The 20753-nt window shown below is 43.5% G+C and overlaps 1 non-coding gene across 1 annotated transcript; it reads left to right on the forward strand.

The window, feature by feature from the left end:
• Positions 1 to 989: 989 nt before the first annotated feature.
• LOC140279032 (U5 spliceosomal RNA) lies at positions 990 to 1103 on the forward strand. The gene has a single exon (XR_011909238.1). It is a non-coding gene; the product is annotated as a U5 spliceosomal RNA (small nuclear RNA).
• Positions 1104 to 20753: the final 19650 nt, after the last annotated feature.

Consider the following 20753-nt stretch of genomic DNA (forward strand, 5'->3'; position numbering starts at 1 on the left):
GTCCGGACTTCTTATGTTGTCAGTTGCTATATATGAATAAGTGGGGAGCTACTGACAAGCATTAAGCATGTCACACAGCCCAAACATATAACATTTCAGGACACACCACACAGTTAACAACCACAGTGAAGCGTGTCAAAGCCCAAACATGTAACATTCAACAGGACACTTACACAACACATTCAAATCAAACAGTCAGACAACATACAAGAACATATACCCCAGCCGGCATTGCTCCCTGCCTATTTTCGTACAGCACACTATGTGTGCGCACACCTTTATTCACAAACTCTTCAACTTATACTCTTTTACCGAAGCTGCTACAGCTCGATTGGCCGAATACCCTTAGATCCTATTTCGGTGAATTTGACATCTGCCTTACATGTAACAGATTAGCGGTTTAGCAGTTTTAATTTAGTTTGAGTGAAGGAATTCATTTTATAGCAAAATCCGAAATCGTGAAGCACTCATGAAAGTAAGCTTATTCTCGGATTCCTGAAACTTTAGATTTGCTCTTTCTTTTACTGCAAAGTACAACGTTGTTTTTTTTGTTTAAATCTTTCTAGACATGGTAAATATGAACGACAAAGCAGTTTTAACATAGTTTGAGTGAAGGAATTCATTTTATAGATAAAATCCCAAGAGTCTGCTGAGAAAAGAGAGTGAATGCGAAGTAGACTTTAACACGGCTATGGGAGCGAGCCGAGTGTCGGCTAACCGGGAGAATTGCTTGAAAGAAACGCGACACCGAATGAGCGGTCAGAACAAAGCCTCAATACGGGATTCTCGTGGTGTTTTTGTTGCTGCCTTGTCTTTTGCATAGAGTAAAAGACAAGGCAGCCATCGAATAGGGCCCGATTGTTCCTACTTGGTCAGCCGAGGAGCAGGGGGGGGGGGGGGGGGAAGCGTCTCAACCAAGCAAAGCTCACCATGGGGAAGGTGGCTATACCAACTAGCCTGATGCCCTGCTCCCGCAGTGACGGATAATCGTACTCTGGTTTCTCTTCATAACATACAAGTCTTTCGCCTTTTACTAAAGACTTCCGTGGAGAGCAGCACTAATGAGTTGTTTCTATTATTGGCAGGCTTTACCTTTGCGGGTGAAGCCCTTTCTGTCTGTGCAAAAGAAATCTTGCTACTTTGCAGAGTGACTTCTCTGAGTAGAGTCGCCTTACAAGACAAGGCAGCCATCGAATAGATTGTTTCTACTTGGTCAGCCGAGGAGCAGGGGGGGGGGGGGCAAGCGTCTCAACCAAGCAAAGCTCACCAAGTAGGAACAATCGGGCCCTTTTCGATGGCTGCAACACCTGAAAGAGATATTGATGCGAGACCCGATCAAATGCTTTTTCAAAGTCTAAATTTAAGATGACAAGCCGGGTGTTTCTGTCTCTAGCGTAATCAATGATGTCTCGAATCAGTACGAGGCTGTCGGTGAGTTGTCTCCCTGAGATGGCACAAGCTTGGTCTGGGTGAATTACCTCCTCTAAAACAGAGGACATCCGTGTCGCTAAAACCTTGCTAAAAAGTTTACAGTCAAAGTTTAAAAGTGTGATGGGCCTCCAATTCTTTAGGTCAGTCTTATCATTTTTTTTATAAAGTAGAGTCACTATTCCCACTCTAAAACTGTCAGGCAGTCGGTCGAGTTTTTCAAAATCTTTAAAAACATCTAAAATGTCTGATGATAAAAGGTCCCAATAGGTCAGATAGAATTCTGCAGGAAGCCCGTCTAAACCCGGAGCTCGACTTCTCTTAAAACCTGTTAGGCATTTTTTTAACTCTAAAGCAGTAAAATTCTGTGTCAAGTGTGCATTCTCTTTTACGGTTTTGTCAACGAATTTTAAGATTTCTGCCGATGTTTCCAAGTGCACTGGTTTCTCTTTGTACATGTTACTATAAAAGGTATGTACAGTTTCAATCATCTCTTGTGTGGATTTTGTTAAAAACCCATCTTCTCTTTTTAGATTTTGAATACACTCCTTTTTATTTATAACTTTCTTTCTTTTTCACCTTCCTCAATTTCCTGCTCCCTGCTTCTTACAAAAATTCCTTTACTCTTTATTTCTGCTAAAACTGACATTTCCTTTTTGACATCTTTGATTTCTTCTTTAAAGTCTATGCCACACTGATTTAGTTTAAAGTAGCGCTGTAAGCGTTTATGTAGTCCCATCATACATCTATTCTCTTTCCTTTTTTTACGTTTACCTTGCTGTTTAAAAAAAGTCTGGGTCGTTTCCTTCACCATTTCCCACCATTGTGCATGTGTTTCGTAGAGGTCTTGAAGGGTCTGCCACTCTTTATAACATTCCCTGTACTGACTGACTATGATTTCATCCTCCAACAGGGAACAGTTGAGTTTCCACAGACCACTTCCTACCGTCACACCAGAAGGGGGTGAAAGGGTGCAGGAGAGCATAAGGTGGTCTGAAAAGAAAACAGGGGTTAATCTAACATCAGTGGGTGGGCAATCTCTAGTAAAGAAATAATCAATGCGAGAGGCTCTGGTGCCATCATGACTAAACCAGGTGAAGCCCTCCTCTCTGGGATGCATGGTTTTAAAACAGTCAGTAAGCTTAAAATCCCTGCATATGCCCTGAAGTAAAATCGAAGTCTTATCCACTTTAAAATCTACCCCTGCTCTTTTTCTATCTTTCCTGCTCAAGATACAGTTAAAATCCCCTCCTACAACTAAAGGTACTTGCCCTAGCATGTAAAGCTGTATATCTTCTAAAAGGTCATACCTTTCATTTTTTCCATTGAAACCATAAATATTTAAGAGGTTAAAGTCTTGCCCCATAAAATTCAAGTGTGCTAAAAGTGCCCGTCCGTCTCTCACCACTGTGCTACCTTTCACCAGAACATGCGGATTTTTAATTAGAATGGCCACACCATCATTTTTATTTTGATTTGAGCCACTCCATATCGATAAATGGGGCCACATTTCCTCCCATTGTCTATGGTTTTTAAAAAAGGTAGTCCACATTCTTGTATTAAAAACACATCTGATTTTATGGAGTCTAAGATGGATAAAATACTCTGGGCTCTTGTCTTTGATTTCACACTTCTCACATTTAGTGTTGAGAAGGTGAGAACCATTAAAAGCATAAAGGAAAGTAGGTATGTCATTTTCGTTTTTCTAAGTTATCAAAACAAATTACACACAGGTTATTTCTTGGGAAACTAGCTCTTCCTTCATTTCTTTAGGTGAAAAGTGAGTAGGTTGATCTATATTTCATTTTCGGACTCTCGGTGTTGGCCTCTGACGCAATGTTGCATTTAACTTTGAGTCCCTGGGGGTCGAGTGCAGAGCTGAAGTTAAAAAGGAGACCTCATTTGGTGAGTCGGAGGGGAAGACTCTAGGTTCTTCCACTGAAGAACTGTCTGAAAGGGACCTAACCCTTCCCCTCTTCTCTGATACCACTGGGGAATCAGAGGCTCAGATGCCGTCCTCTTCGGCTGTTGACCTTCGGGGAGGTGAGTATCTTCACTAGACTCACCTGTCTGCTCTTCCTCCTCATTTAGCGTAGCTCCACCCTCTGCCTGTGAATTCTCACAGACTTCAACACTGAGTGGTGAGGCCTCTACAGGCCCCTCCCCTTTTTGCTCCTCACTTCCAATCCAAGCTTTTGGCGGGAAGTTTGAATTTATTGGGTCAACCTCTTCACTTTGTTCACCAACTGCCACCTTTGGTCCTTCTCTTTGTTGGCTTGACTGTGGCTTTACCGTCTTTAATTTGTTGGCAAAAGATTTAGGGCAATCTCTGAAGAGGTGATTTAATTCTCCACAGAGATTACATTTCCTGCCATTTGGACACTCTCCAAAAGTTTGCCCAATTTCTCTGCTCTTCCCACATAACACCTTGGTACAAGCCTCAACCAGGTGCCCATGCTCACCACACTTGCGGCAGAACTTGGGCTGCCCCTGGTAGTGGATGTAATCTCGGTTTTCAAGGTGGCCAGAGTGTCGCCCACCCGCTGCACTGAGCACTCTTCAGCCCTTTTAAATGGTATAACTTTGCACTCCCGCACGCTCCAGCAAGCACCATTCAAGCAACAACTTTGCACTCCAGCTTCGAACATCGGCACAGTCGCAACAAGTAAGGCGACTCTACTCAAAGAAGTCACTCTGCACAATAAGAAGATTTCTTTTGCACAGACAGAAAGGGCTTCACCCGCAAAGGTAAAGCCTGCCAAAAATAGAAACAACTCATTAGTGCTGCTCAACATTGTACTTTGCAGTAAAAGAAAGAGCAAATCTAAAGATTCAGGAATCCGAGAATAAGCTTAGTTCTTCACGATTTCGGATTTTGCTATAAAATTAATTCCTTCACTCAAACTAAATTAAAACTGCTAAACCGCTAATCTGTTACATACAAGGCAGATGTCAAATTCACCGAAATAGGATCTAAGGGTATTTGGCCAATCGAGCTGTAGCAGCTTCGGTAAAAGAGTATAAGTTGAAGAGTTTGTGAATAAAGGTGTGCGCACACATAGTGTGCTGTACGAAAATAGGCAGGGAGCAATGCCGGCTGGGGTATATGTTCTTGTATGTTGTCTGACTGTTTGATTTGAATGTGTTGTGTAAGTGTCCTGTTGAATGTTACATGTTTGGGCTTTGACACGCTTCACTGTGGTTGTTAACTGTGTGGTGTGTCCTGAAATGTTATATGTTTGGGCTGTGTGACATGCTTAATGCTTGTCAGTAGCTACCCACTTATTCATATATAGCAACTGACAACATAAGAAGTCCGGACATACTTTGATAGTAGTTGTAGAAGTATCCTTATTGATAATAGATTACTAATTCATAGTGATAGAACAGTAGATGAACAGGTGCTTGCACATGTCTCACGAAAATAAAATGGGTGTATCATTGCTGATGGCAGAGCAATACTGCCAAACTTATGAGTTCTTGTGGCAAACTTGATTCAGTGTCTTGACGTGTATACGCTGTTTCGCTGACTTGATTGTCACAAGAAACAAAGTGTGTTTGATAAGATCCGACCATTTTATTACGGGAGGATCAGTATGTATGGATTCTGATGTGACTGATAAACCCATTCGTATCTTAAGCATAATCTAATACATGAGACAACGCCCTGGCACACGATAAAAAAAAAAAAGAGAGAGAGCGGTTTTGTGTCCCCACAGTCCATAATGTAGAAAAGAGAGAAAAAAGCCTTTCTGATTTGGTGTGTGTGCTCATAGTGCAGAGTGTAGAGAAAAGAAAGCCGTTTTGGTGTCACGGGTGTTGTGACTTACACACACACATTTCTAAATTGAGAAAGGAAATTATTTTAGAGGAAGCACTAGAGTTTAGATCCCACATTTGTTGATAGGCATTCATTTATTTCTTCACTTCTGATGAAGTTTCAACAATAAACAACAAACTTTGTATTATGAGAAAGAACCAGAATCATTCTTCAGGAATCCGAAAATAAGCTCTATTTTATGAGTTATGCACGAATTCGGATTCTCCTATAAAACGAATTCCTTAACTCAAACCAAGTTAAGACTGCTTTGTCCTTCATATTTATTCATGTCTAATCAAGTTTCAACGATAAACAACGTTGTACTTTGTAGAATGAGAAAGAACTTCTTCAGCAATAAGCATCTCTCGACATATGACGAAGTACAGATTTTGCTATAAAATTAATTCCTTCTATCAGCCTGACTTAAAACTGTTTGTCCTCCTTATTTATCCACTTCAAATCAAGTTTCAACAAATAAAAAAATGTTGTAGTTTGAGAAAGTACAACTTAATCTTCAGCAATCAGTATAAAAAGAGGTGCAAATGCCAACCATACATACCTAAAAGGTGGAGCGGAAGTATTCAGCTGCAAGTAGGTGTGAATGTTCGACTATAATTTGTAAAAAGCGGGTAAGAAAAGGTTCGAATGCCCGACTATATATTAACAAAAGCGGGAGGAGAGGTCTTCAGATGAGAGTGGGTGAGAATTTCCAACCATAATCTATAAAATACGGTGAAAAAAAATATGTGAATGCCTCATAGAACACTAAAAGCGGAAGTGTTCGGCTGCAAGAAGGTGTGAATGTCCGACTATATTTGGTGAAAAGCAGGTGAAGCAAGGTCTGAATGCCCAACCTTACATCATCAAAAGCGAGATCAGAGGTGTTTGGCTGCAAGAAGGCCATAGTTTTCCAAAAGCGGGTAAGGTGCGAATGTCCGACTAAATATCAACAAAATTTGGGGCGGAGGTCTTCGGATGCAAGTGGGTGTGAATATTCCACCATACAAGTATGGTGGAGAGGAAGCTGTGAATAGCCGACCATAGTTTGGAAAAAGCGGGTAAGAAAAGGTTTGAATGCCCGAACATACACCATCAAAAGAGGGAGCGGAGGTGTTCCGCTGTACGAAGGTGTGAATGTCCGACCATAGTTGGTAAAAAGCGGGTAAGAAAAGGTTAAAATACCCGACTGTACACAATCAATAGCGGGAGCGGATGTGTTCGGCTACAAGAAGATGTGAAAGTCCGACCATGGTTTGTAAAAAGCGGGTAAGAAAAGGTGCGAATGTCCGACAATGTATGATCAAAAGAGAGAGCGGAGGTTTTCGGATACAAGAAGGTTTGAATGTCCCACCATAGTTTGTAAAAAGCGGGTAAGAAAAGCTTCGAATGCCCGACTATACACCATCAAAAGCGGGAGCAGAGGTGTTCCGCTGTAAGACGGTGTGAATGTCCGACCATAGTTGGTAAAAAGCGGGTAAGAAAAGGTTAAAATACCCGACTGTACACAATCAATAGCGGGAAGTAAATTTTCGAATATCAAACCGCACATGATCATAAGTGGGATAGGAGGTGTTCAGCTGCAAGGTGTGAATGTCCACCCATAATTCCTGAAAAATGGGCAAAAAAAAGGTGTGAATGCCCAACCATACATCATCAAAAGCAGGAGTGGAAGTGTTCGGCTACAAGAAGGTGTGAACGTCCAACCAAAATATGTAAAAAGAAGTTAAGAAAAGGTTCGAATATCCAACCAAACATAATCAAAAGCGGGAGCAGAGCTGTTCGACTGCAAGTAGGTGTGAATGTCAGATCATAATTTGCAAAAAGCTGATGAGAAAGGGTGAGAATGCCCGACTATACATCATCAAATGCGGGAGCGGAGTTGTTCGGCTGTGAGTAGGTGTGAATCTCCGACCATAATTGCTGAAAAATGTGTTAGAAAAGGTAAAAATGCCGGTCCATACATCATCAAAAGCGGGAGCAGAGCTGTTCGACTGCAAGTAGGTGTGAATGTCAGATCATAATTTGCAAAAAGCTGATGAGAAAGGTTGAGAATGCCCGACTATACACCATCAAATGCGGGAGCGGAGTTGTTCGGCTGTGAGTAGGTGTGAATCTCCGACCATAATTGCTGAAAAATGTGTTAGAAAAGGTAAGAATGCCGGTCCATACATCATCAAAAGCGAGAGAGGTTGTGTTCGGCTGCAAGTAGGTGTGAATGTCCAGCCATAATTACTCACAAACGGGTAAGAAAAGGTAGTATTGCCAGACCATATATGATCAAAACAGGGAGCGGAGGTGGTTCAGCTGCAAGAAGGTTTGAATGTCCGACTAAAGTTCAAATATATTAACAAAAGCGGGAGGAGAGGTCTTCGGATGAGAGTGGTTGAAAATTTCCGACCATAATGTATAAAATGCGGTGAAAAAAAGGTGTGATAGAACACTAAAAGGTGGAGCGGAAGTGTTCGGCTGCAAGAAGGTGTGAATGTCCGACTATATTTGGTGAAAAGCAGGTGAAGCAAGGTCTGAATGCCCAACCTTACATCATCAAAAGCGAGATCAGAGGTGTTTGGCTGCAAGAAGGCCATAGTTTGCCAAAAGCGGGTAAGGTGCGAATGTCCGACTAAATATCAACAAAATTTGGGGCGGAGGTCTTCGGATGCAAGTGGGTGTGAATGTCCGACTATATTTGGTGAAAAGCAGGTGAAGCAAGGTCTGAATGCCCAACCTTACATCATCAAAAGCGAGATCAGAGGTGTTTGGCTGCAAGAAGGCCATAGTTTGCCAAAAGCGGGTAAGGTTCGAATGTCCGACTAAATATCAACAAAATTTGGGGCGGAGGTCTTCGGATGCAAGTGGGTGTGAATATCCCACCATACAAGTATGGTGGAGAGGAAGCTGTGAATAGCTGACCATAGTTTGGAAAAAGCGGGTAAGAAAAGGTTTGAATGCCCGAACATACACCATCAAAAGAGGGAGCGGAGGTGTTCCGCTGTACGAAGGTGTGAATGTCCGACCATACTTGGTAAAAAGCGGGTAAGAAAAGGTTAAAATACCCGACTGTACACAATCAATAGCGGGAGCGGATGTGTTCGGCTACAAGAAGATGTGAAAGTCCGACCATGGTTTGTAAAAAGCGGGTAAGAAAAGGTGCGAATGTCCGACAATGTATGATCAAAAGAGAGAGCGGAGGTTTTCGGATACAAGAAGGTTTGAATGTCCCACCATAGTTTGTAAAAAGCGGGTAAGAAAAGGTTCGAATGCCCGACTATACACCATCAAAAGCGGGAGCAGACGTGTTCCGCTGTAAGATGGTGTGAATGTACGACCATAGTTGGTAAAAAGCGGGTAAGAAAAGGTTAAAATACCCGACTGTACACAATCAATAGCGGGAGCAGAGTTGTTCGGCTACAAGAAGGTGTGAAAGTCCGACCATGGTTTGTAAAAACCGGGAAAAAAAGGCTCGAAAGCCCGACTATACACCATCAAAAAGAAGGTTTGAATGTCCATCAATAATTGCTTTAAAACAAGAAAGTAAATTTTCGAATATCAAACCGCACATGATCATAAGCGGGAGAGGAGGTGTTCGGCTGCAAGAAGGTGTGAATGTCCACCCATAATTCATGAAAAATGGGTAAAAAAAAAGGTGCGAATGCCTAACAATACATTATCAAAAGCAGGTGTGAATGTCAGATCATAATTTGTAAAAAGCTGATGAGAAAGGGTGAGAATGCCCGACTATACACCATCAAATGCGGGAGCGGTGGTGTTCGGCTCTGAGTAGGTGTGAATCTCCGACCATAATTGCTGAAGAATGTGTTAGAAAAGGTAAGAATGCTGGACCATACATCATCAAAAGCGGGAGAGGTGGTGTTCGGCTTCAAAAAGGTGTGACTGTTCGACTAAAGTTTGTAATAAGTGGGTAAGACAAGGTGCGAATGCCTGACAATGTATGATCAAAAGCGGGAGCGGAGGTGTTCAGCTGCAAGAAGGTCTACATGTCCATCAATAATTGCTAGAAAACATGAAAGAAACTTTTCGAAAATCAAACCGCACATGATCATAAGTGGGATAGGAGGTGTTCAGCTGCAAGGTGTGAATTTCCACTCATAATTCCTGAAAAATGGGCAAAAAAAATGTGTGAATGCCCAACCATACATCATCAAAAGCAGGAGTGGAAGTGTTCGGCTACAAGAAGGTGTGAACGTCCAACCAAAATATGTAAAAAGAAGTTAAGAAAAGGTTCGAATATCCAACCAAACATAATCAAAAGCGGGAGCAGAGCTGTTCGACTGCAAGTAGGTGTGAATGTCAGATCATAATTTGCAAAAAGCTGATGAGAAAGGGTGAGAATGACCGACTATACATCATCAAATGCGGGAGCGGAGTTGTTCGGCTGTGAGTAGGTGTGAATCTCCGACCATAATTGCTGAAAAATGTGTTAGAAAAGGTAAAAATGCCGGTCCATACATCATCAAAAGCGAGAGAGGTTGTGTTCGATTGCAAGTAGGTGTGAATGTCCAGCCATAATTACTCACAAACGGGTAAGAAAAGGTAGTAGCCAGACCATATATGATCAAAACAGGGAGCGGAGGTGGTTCAGCTGCAAGAAGGTTTGAATGTAAAACTAAAGTTCAAATATATTAACAAAAGCGGGAGGAGAGGTCTTCGGATGAGAGTGGTTGAAAATTTCCAACCATAATGTATAAAATGCGGTGAAAAAAAAGGTGTGATAGAACACTAAAAGGTGGAGCGGAAGTGTTCGGCTGCAAGAAGGTGTGAATGTCCGACTACAGTGTACAGTCGGGTATTTTAACCTTTTCTTACCCGCTTTTTACCAACTATGGTCGGACATTCACACCTTCTTACAGCGGAACACCTCCGCTCCCTCTTTTGATAGTGTATGTTCGGGCATTCGAACCTATTCTTACCCCCTTTTTACAAACTATGCTCGGAGCTCCGCTCCGGTATTTGATGGTGTATAGTCAGGCATTCTCAACCTTTCTCATCAGCTTTTTGCAAATTCAAATTCACACCTACTTGCAGTCGAACAGCTCTGCTCCCGCTTTTGATTATGTTTGGTTGGATATTCGAACCTTTTCTTTACTGCTTTTTAAAAACTTTGGTCGGACGTTCACACCTTCTTGCAGCCGAACACCTCCGCTTCCGCTTTTGATGGTATATATTCGGGCATTCGAACCTTTTCTTACCCGTTTTTTACAAACCATGGTCGGACTGTCACACATTCTTGTAGCCAAACACATCCGCTCCCGCTATTGATTGTGTACAGTCGGGTATTTTAACCTTTTCTTACCCGTTTTATACCAACTATGGTCTGACATTCACACCTTCTTACAGCGGAACTCCTCCGCTCCCTCTTTTGATGGTGTATGTTTGGGCATTCGAACCTTTTCTTACCCGCTTTTTACAAACTATGCTCGGACATTCAAACCTTCTTGTAGCCGAACACATCCACTCCTGCTTTTGATGATGTATGGTTGGGCATTCAAACCTACTTGTTGCCCGCTTTTCATTAATTTTGGGTGGACATTCACACCTTGTCACAGCCAAACACCTCCGCTCCCTGTTTTGATCATGTATGGTTGGACATTCGCACCTTTTCTCACCCGCTTTTTGCAAACTATGGTCGGCTGTTCACAGCTTCCTCTCCACCATACTTGTATGGTGGGATATTCACACCCACTTGCATCCGAAGACCTTTTGTTGATATTTAGTCGGTCATTCGCAGCTTACCCGCTTTTGGCAAACTAAGGCCTTCTTGCAGCCAAACACCTCTGATCTCGCTTTTGAGAATGTAAGGTTGGGCATTCAGACCTTGCTTCACCTGCTTTTCACCAAATATAGTCAGACATTCACACCTTCTTGCAGCCGAACACTTCCGCTCCACCTTTTAGTGTTCTATCACACCTTTTTTTTCACCGCATTTTATAGATTATGGTTGGAAATTCTCAACCACTCTCATCCGAACACCTCTCCTCCCGCTTTTGTTAATATATTTGAACTTAAGTCGGACATTCACACCTTCTTGCAGCTGAACCACCTCCGCTCCCGCTTATGATCATGTGCGGTTTGATATTCGAAAATTTTCTTTCATGTTTTAAAGCAATTATTGATGGACATTCAAATCTTCTTGTAGCCGAACACATCCACTCCTGCTTTTGATGATGTATGGTTTGGCATTCGCACTCTTTTTTTAATCATTTTTCAGGAATTATGGGTGGACATTCAGACCTTCTTGCAGCCGAAAACCTCCGCTCCCTCTTTTGATCATACATTGTCGGGCATTCGCACCTTGTCTTACCCGCTTTTTATAAACTTTAGTCGGGCATTCACACCTTCTTGCAGCTGAACGACCTCCGCTCCCTGTTTTGATCATGTATGGTCTGGCAATACTACCTTTTCTTACCCGTTTGTGAGTAATTAATCCCAAAATATTGAGCATAAAATAAGTCTTTATGCTGATGATGTGTTACTTTTCCTTCAGAACTCACAGACGTCTCTCACTCACACGATCACACTCATAAATAAATTCTCAGCACTTTCTGACTACTCTATCAACTGGTCTAAGACCACAGTTCTGCCCATTAACTGTAGGGTCCATAATATAACTGCGATCACTTTACAGTCAGGAAATATTAGATATTTAGGCATAAACATTTCCTCCAGGCTCTCAGAGCTAACAAAGCTAAATTATGTGCAATTATTAAAGACAGTAGAGGACGATCTCTCTCGTTGGAAGTCCTTACCTATATCACTTATGGGGAGAGTTACATCCATTAAAATGATGATACTACCAAAAGTTAACTATTTGTTTTCAATGATCCCCATAAAACCATCTGCTACTTGGTTTAAGTCACTAGATTCATGCATCTCCAAATTTCTGTGGAAAAACAAACCACCACGTATTAGTTTAAAAACCCTACAGAAGACCAAGGACAGTGGTGTATTAGATTTACCTCATTTTCAGCACTATTCCTTAGCCAATAGGTTACAATATATATCAAAATGGTTTAAACCTTGTTGTTGTCACAGTTCCCAGAGACGTTGTAATCGTTGAGGATTCTATATTCACCCCCTCATTAGAGGCACGTGTTGAAGATTGATGACACTGAATCTTCTTCTCTGTTCATTGCTGGCATCATTCCCAGCATCGTAAGTGTTCGTGGCATTGTTAGCCTCTTCTTCTGGATCTTGATATCGAGAATCCTTTTGTATTTCTGGTTTGTCAGTCCTCTCTCTTCGTTCACCGGAGTCTTCGTCTTTTTGTCCTTGAGTTTGCTGATTTTTTCTTCTTTTGATGCCTTGACACAATGTGACAGGTGATACCACGTGGGAGATCCTTTAACTTGGACTGCTGTCCCTGTGCTGCGAAATGGCTGTGCTGCTCAAATGGTCTCTCCTTCATCATGGTTACATGCTGCCATTCCGACATCTCGCCATTCCGACATGGGTCTCCAATTGTCGGAATGGCAACACTTAATTTTTTATCAAACGTCCCGCCATTCCGACACTTTTTTCCTCCTATGGTCGGAATGGCGGTATGTTTTTTTTTTTATTTAACATACCGCCATTCCGACAGTTCCTTTTAATAGCCTATTTTTTACCCAAAACATTTTGCACTAATGATATGCCGGCGCAAATACGCCCTAAAGTTTGGCGCACAAGCTCTGCACATCCAGAGGCCACAGCCTCGCAAACAAACTTTAATAATCTATTATCAAAATCCCCTGAATTTCAAATATAAAAATACAGATATTAATGTAACTCTGGCGAGACTGAAACTGATTAAGCAGAAATACAGTGTCAGTGAGCTGTCACAGCAGCCAGCTGGAGCGGAGCTCTCCACAGAGCCAATGCGTCTTTTGCACGCTGTCATCATATGCAAAAGTAATAATTGCAATAACAGATATCACGGCTACTGCATAGGACACAGTTGCGAGCACTCTGCCTTGCCTTGCCAATAGGAGAAGAGAGAAATGACAGCATAGAACGTATAAAACACAACAAAATGCAGTAAAATCGTTTATTCATGTTATTCACGTGATTTATGAGTACTCACTCCAATTTTGGGAAGCGCGGATGGGCTTTGCGCATTTGCTTTCTTTTAGTTAACTTTCGTTTCTTTTGGATTCTTGTGCGTGTTATGGAGCCGTTTTGGTCCATGTTTGTAAGTCTTTTTTTCCTGGATTAAATTTTCGGAAGTTGAAACAAGTAGCATTGGAGTGTGTGATTGAAAACCACCGCGGACTGCTTCTCCTCCTCCAGTTGCCGAGACTTTGTGTTTTTGATAACGCTTGTCTATAAACATGTGTTAAACATATAAATTGCATGAACAGAAAGAAGGGACTCACCTGTTGAGTAACACACATTTCCTTATACGGAAAGCCTTGTCGGAATGGTGGGACATTTGAACGTCGGAATAGCGGGATGTCGGAATGGTGGGATGTCGGAATGGTGGGATGTCGGAATGGTGGGACGTTTGCATGTCGGAATGGTGGTATGTCGGAATGGTGGGATGTCGGAATGGTGGGATGTCGGAATAGCGGGATGTCAGAATGGCGGGATTTCGGAATGGTTGTTGCCACCCCCTTCATCATATACACAGTTATTTATACATCACCTTCCACCATGAAGCGTCCCTTTTTGTTTCTCTCTTTGTTCTTAAAATGCTGTTATGCATGTCTAAACCAATCCATTAAATTAGATCATTTTTGCAGTAAAGCGATCTACAATGTGCTTGGTCGCAAAGCTGCTCATCTGTGGTAAACAGCTCTTCAGAAAGGCATTCTTCAATTGATTTCACTAATTTTATGTAATAATTTTGTGATTTCCTACAAAACTACACTTCTTCTCCCATCTGTCTGAGTATTTAATATTGTCTGGGTCCCGTTAAAACATGTATTTTTCCCATCTAATTCCTTGTTTGCTTTAAAACAAGTATTGCCCATTTTCTATCCCTTCAGTAGCCAATCAGTTTGTATGGAGTACACTGGAGCAACTTGACTGATCAATAAAACACTGCTTTTGTTGTCACCGCAAGGCTTCCCCCGTCGGTTGTTTCACTGAGACACTACTGAGTAACTATAACTCAACACAGTTTATACACATAACATTCATATACATACTAACAAACAAACAAACAATTATTTATCACAATTTTCTCATCTCTGTTTGAACGTACACCCAGGTAAATATTCCTGTAGTCTTCTCATACCGACTATGGACCCATTCATTGTTTAACTTCACTGTTTTGCAAATCCTAATTGAATATTACAGATTGACATTGAACTTTACTGGATAAGCAGGTCTTCATTGCATTCAGCAGCCTATATGTGAGCATCTATGTGTAAGCTGTTCTTCTTTGCATTTATCAGCAGCAAGCAATTCTTCATTGCACATGCATATGAAAATAGTAAAACAATTCCAATGCGTTAGCGAAACCTTCTATATCAGGAGTGTCCATCATGATGCTGGGAATAGAACCTCTTTCCCAGAATAGTTCAACCTTCATTACTCAACTGATCATAACTCCGCAATGAGCACATTTCAAAGTATCATTCCTCTACATGTATTCAAAAATCTATGTGTAAATATTTAATATTTCTTATATTTGTTGATGTCATTCTGTGTGCATGTGGCCTAAACCCAATCTCTGTGTGGCAATTTTAATTTAAACAAGTTGGACTCTGCCTCTGATCATTTAAAAAAGGTGTGTACCAATATCAACCTTTCTCAGGTAATTGCTGATCCTACAAAACCAAAGAGATCCTTCAAGGTTGTCCCTGATTTGCTCAATCTTAACAAATCAAACGTAGAAAATCCGCAGTATCTGAACTTGGTGTTAGTTATCACCGCTCAATAGCCTGTATCAGAATTGCAAAAATGAAAAAATTAGGTCCACGCTTGGTATTCAGATCCTGAAACATCTCCATGAGCAGGCTTTTTTTTAACTGATCTGTTGAATAGTTATATGACACTGTTAAAATCCCAGATGAAGATCTAGCACTTGACCATTTTTGTAAATCTTCTAATTCCATAGTTGATAAACACGCCCCTTTTAAAAAGTATAGAACTTAGAACAGGTCTAGTCCCTGGCTTTCGGCAGAACTGTCTTCTTTACTTTTTTTTTTTTTTTCCCTTCAGAAGAATTGTAGTCTGAATACCTTTGATGCCAAACAGATTTGCTTTGCCAAGGGAAGTTTTATAAATGTAAAGCTCCCCTTGATGCCCATTTATTTATTTCTGTTTACAATATATGACATGAACTGAACTGAACCAGACCGGGGGACAAGGAAAGAAGAAGAGGAAAGAAGACTTGGACTGCTGTCCCTGTGCTGCAGTTCAGAGTACCCACCCTTTTTGGAGTCTCTGGGGGAGGCACTGGAGAATGCTCCTACCGGAGACTCCCTCGTTCTGCTGGGGGACTTCAATGCTCACGTGCGCAATGACAGTGAGACCTGGAGGGGTGTGATTGGGAGGAACGGCCCCCCCGATCTGAACCAGAGTGGTGTTATGTTGTTGGACTTCTGTGCTGGTCATGGACTGTCCATAACGAACACCATGTTCAGACATAAGGGTGTCCATATGTGCACTTGGCACCAGGACACCCTTGGCCGCAGTTCGATGATCGACTTTGTGGTTGTATCATCGGACTTGCGGCCGTATGTCCTGGACACTCGGGTGAAGAGAGGGGCGGAGCTGTCAACTGATCAACGCCTGGTGGTGAGTTGGCTCCGCTGGTGGGGGAGGATGCCGATCAGACCTGGCAGGCCCAAACGTATTGTGAGGGTCTGCTGGGAGCGTTTGTCAGAATCCCCCGTCAGAAGGAGCTTTAACTCCCACCTCCGGCAGAGCTTCAACCATTGACATTGAGTCCGAATGGGCCATGTTCCGTGACTCCATTGCCGAGGCAGCTGATCGGAGTTGTGGCCGTAAGGTGGTCGGTGCCTGTCGTGGCGGCAACCCTCGAACCTGCTGGTGGACACCAGTGGTGAGGGAAGCCGTCAAGCTGAAGAAAGAGTCTTATTAGGCCTTTTTGGCCAGTGGGACCCTGGAAGCAGCTGATAGGTACCGACAGGCCAGACGGGCCGCGGCGTTGGCGGTTGCAGAGGCAAAAACTCGGGCCTGGGAGGAGTTCGGTGAGACCATGGAGAACGATTTACGGACGGCCTCGAAGAGATTCTGATCCACCATCCGGCGTCTCAGGGGGGGGGAGCGGCTCACAGTCAACACTGTTTACAGTGGGGACGGGGCTTTGCTGACCTCAACTAGGGATGTTGTGAGTCGGTGGGGGGAGTACTTCGAGGAACTCCTCAATCCTACCAACACGTGCTCGGAAGAGGCAGAGTCGGAGAGCTCGGAGACGGGGCCTCCCATTTCTGGGGCTGAGGTTGCCGAGGTGGTCAAAAAGCTCCTCGGTGGCAAGGCCCCGGGGGTGGATGAGGTCCGTCCTGAGTTTCTCAAGGCTCTGGATGTTGTAGGGCTGTCTTGGCTGACACGCCTCTGCAGCATCGCGTGGACATCAGGGACAGTGCCTCTGGACTGGCAGATTGGGGTGGTGGTCCCCCTCTTTAAAAAGGGGGACCGGAGGGTGTGTTCCAACTATAGTATAACACTCCTCAGCCTCCCTGGTAAGGTCTATTCGGGGGTATTGGAGAGGAGGATCCGTCGGATAATCGAGCCTCGGATTCAGGAGATGCAGTGTGGCTTTCGTCCTGGCCGTGGAACAGTGGACCAGCTCTATACCCTCGGCAGGATCCTGGAGGGTGCATGGGAGTTCGCCCAACCAGTCTACATGTGTTTTGTAGACTTGGAGAAAGCGTTCGACCGTGTCCCTCGTGGAGTCCTGTGGGGGGTGCCGTCCTGACTGTTGTTTGTGCCTATGCGCCAAACAGCCCTTGATAGGGGCCGTTCGGTCTCTGTATGACCGGTGCCAGAGTTTGGTCCGCATTGCCGGCAGTAAGTCGGATACGTTTCCGGTGAGAGTTGGACTCCGTCAGGGCTGCCCTTTGTCACCGATTCTGTTCCTAACTTTTATGGACAGAATTTCTAGGCGCAGCCAGGGCGTTGAGGGTGTCCGATTTGGCGACGTCAGAATCGGGTCTCTGCTTTTTGCAGATGATGTGGTTCTGTTAGCGTCGTCAGGCCGTGACCTTCAGCTCTCACTGGAGCAATTCGCAGCCGAGTGTGAAGCGGCTGGGATGAGAATCAGCACCTCCAAATCCGAGACTATGGTTCTCAGCCGGAAAAGGGTGGAATGCTCTCTCCGGGTCGGGAATGAGATCCTTCCCCAAGTGGAGGAGTTCAAGTATCTCGGGGTCTTGTTCACGAGTGAGGGACGAATGGAGCGGGAGATTGACGGGCGGATCGGTGCGGCGTCTGCAGTGTTGCGGGCTCTGCACCGACCCGTCGTTGTGAAGAGGGAGCTGAGCCAGAAGGCGAAGCTCTCTACTTACTGGTCAATCTACGTTCCCATCCTCACCTATGGTCACGAGTTCTGGGTAGTGACCGAAAGAACAAGATCGCGAATACAAGCGGCCGAAATGGGTTTCCTCCGCAGGGTGTCTGGGCTCTCCCTTAGAGATAGGGTGAGAAGCTCAGTCATCTGGGAGGGGCTCGGAGTAGAACCGCTGCTCCTCCGCATTGAGAGGAGTCAGATGAGGTGGCTCGGGCATCTGGTTAGGATGCCCCCTGGGCGCCTCTCTGGGGAGGTGTTCCGGGCATGTCCCACTGGGAGGAGACCCCGGGGAAGACCCAGGACACGCTGGAGAGACTATGTCTCTCGGCTGGCCTGGGAACGCCTCGGGGTCCCCCCGGAAGAGCTGGAGGAAGTGGCCGGGGACAGAGACGTCTGGGTTTCTCTACTCAAGCTGCAGCCCCCGCGACCCGACCCCCGGATAAGCGGCAGATGATGGATGGATGGATGGATGGTTTAGACATGCATAACAGCATTTTAAGAACAAAGAGAGAAACAAAAAGGGACAACGCTTCATGGTGGAAGGTGATGTATAAATAACTGTGTATATGACGAAGGGGGTGGCAACACCCATTCCGAAATCCCGCCATTCCGACATCCCGCTATTCCGACATCCCACCATTCCGACATACCACCATTCCGACATACCACCATTCCGACATGCAAACGTCCCACCATTCCGACATCCCGTTATTCCGACGTTCAAATGTCCCACCATTCCGACAAGGCTTTCCGTATAAGGAAATGTGTGTTACTCAACAGGTGAGTCCCTTCTTTCTGTTCATGCAATTTATATGTTTAACACATGTTTATAGACAAGCGTTATTAAAAACACAAAGTCTCGGCAACTGGAGGAGGAGAAGCAGTCCGCGGTGGTTTTCAATCACACACTCCAATGCAACTTGTTTCAACTTCCGAAAATTTAATCCAGGAAAAAAAGGCTTACAAACATGGACCAAAACGGCTCCATAACACGCACAAGAATCCAAAAGAAACGAAAGTTAACTAAAAGAAAGCAAATAAAAAGTATGAAGTGGTCAAAATTGGTTTTACGCATGCCTATGTGCGTCTGGCACATGCGTCTTCGGGCTCTCCCACGTTGGTTTGTGGATGAAAGCTATATGTTCAGCTGTAATGTCATGTAAAAACAATCTCTACATGACATTTACTCCCAGGTGTGACCAGTTAGGTCCTTAAGATATCAACAGGCTGTATAAAGCCTTGCGCAACGGCTGTGTGTTTGTGACAAATGCGCAAAGCCCATCCGCGCTTCCCAAAATTGGAGCGAGTACTCATAAATCACGTGAATAACATGAATAAACGTTTTTACTGCATTTTGTTGTGTTTTATACGTTCTATGCTGTCATTTCTCTCTTCTCCTATTGGCAAGGCAAGGCAGAGTGCTCGCAACTGTGTCCTGTGCAGTAGCCGTGATATCTGTTATTGCAATTATTACTTTTGCATATGATGACAGCGTGCAAAAGACGCATGGGCTCTGTGGAGAGCGCCGCTCCAGCTGGCTGCTGTGACAGCTCACTGACACTGTATTTCTGCTTAATCAGTTTCAGTCTCGCCAGAGTTACATTAATATCTGTATTTTTATATTTGAAATTCAGGGGATTTTGATAATAGATTATTAAAGTTTGTTTGCCGGCATATCATTAGTGCAAAATGTTTTGGGTAAAAAATAGGCTATTAAAAGGAACTGTCGGAATGGCGGTATGTTAAAAAAAAAAAAAACATACCGCCATTCCGACCATAGGAGGAAAAAAGTTTCGGAATGGCGGGACATTTGATAAAAAATTAAGTGTCGCCATTCCGACATGGGTCTCCAATTGTCGGAATGGCGACACTTAATTTTTGGTTTTATGGGGATCATTGAGAACAAATAGTTAACTTTTGGTAGTATCATCATTTTAATGGATGTAACTCTCCCCATAAATGATATAGTTAAGGACTTCCAATGAGAGAGATCGTCCTCTACTGTCTTTAATAATTGCACATAATTTAGCTTTGTTAGCTCTGAGAGCCTGGAGGAAATGTTTATGCCTAAATATCTAATATTTCCTGACTGTAAAGTGATCGCAGGTATATTATGGACCCTACAGTTAATGGGCAGAACTGTGGTCTTAGACCAGTTGATAGAGTAGTCAGAAAGTGCTGAGAATTTATTTATGAGTGTGATCGTGTGAGTGAGAGACGTCTGTGAGTTCTGAAGGAAAAGTAATACATCATCAGCATAAAGACTTATTTTATGCTCAATATTTTGGGATTAATTACTCACAAACGGTTAAGAAAAGGTAGTATTGCCAGACCATACATGATCAAAACAGGGAGCGGAGGTCGTTCAGCTGCAAGAAGGTGTGAATGTCCGACTAAAGTTTATAAAAAGCGGGTAAGACAAGGTGCGAATGCCCGACAATGTATGATCAAAAGAGGGAGCGGAGGTTTTCGGCTGCAAGAAGGTCTGAATGTCCACCCATAATTCCTGAAAAATGGGTAAAAAAAGAGTGCGAATGCCAAACCATACATCATCAAAAGCAGGAGTGGATGTGTTCGGCTACAAGAAGATTTGAATGTCCATCAATAATTGCTTTAAAACATGAAAGAAGATTTTCGAATATCAAACAGCACATGATCATAAGCGGGAGAGGAGTTGTTCAGCTACAAGAAGGTGTGAATGTCCACCCATAATTACTGAAAAATGGGTAAGAAAAGGTGAGAATGCCCAACCATACATCATCATAAGCAGGAGTGGATGTGTTCGGCTACAAGAAGGTTTAAATGTCCGACCATAGTTTGTAAAAAGCGGGTAAGAAAAGGTGAAAATACCCGACTGTACACAATCAAAAGAGGGAGCGGAGTTGTTCAGCAACAAAGAGTGAAAGTCTGACCATGGTTTGTAAAAAGTGGGTAAGAATGCCGGTCCATACATCATCAAAAGCGGGAGAGGTGGTGTTCGGCTGCAAGTAGGTGTGAATGTCCAGCCATAATTACTCACAAATGGGTAAG

The sequence above is a fragment of the Leuresthes tenuis genome, unplaced genomic scaffold (assembly GCF_036924035.1).
Source record: "Leuresthes tenuis unplaced genomic scaffold, fLeuTen1.0.hap1 SCAF_20, whole genome shotgun sequence".
Lineage (NCBI taxonomy): Eukaryota > Metazoa > Chordata > Actinopteri > Atheriniformes > Atherinopsidae > Leuresthes > Leuresthes tenuis.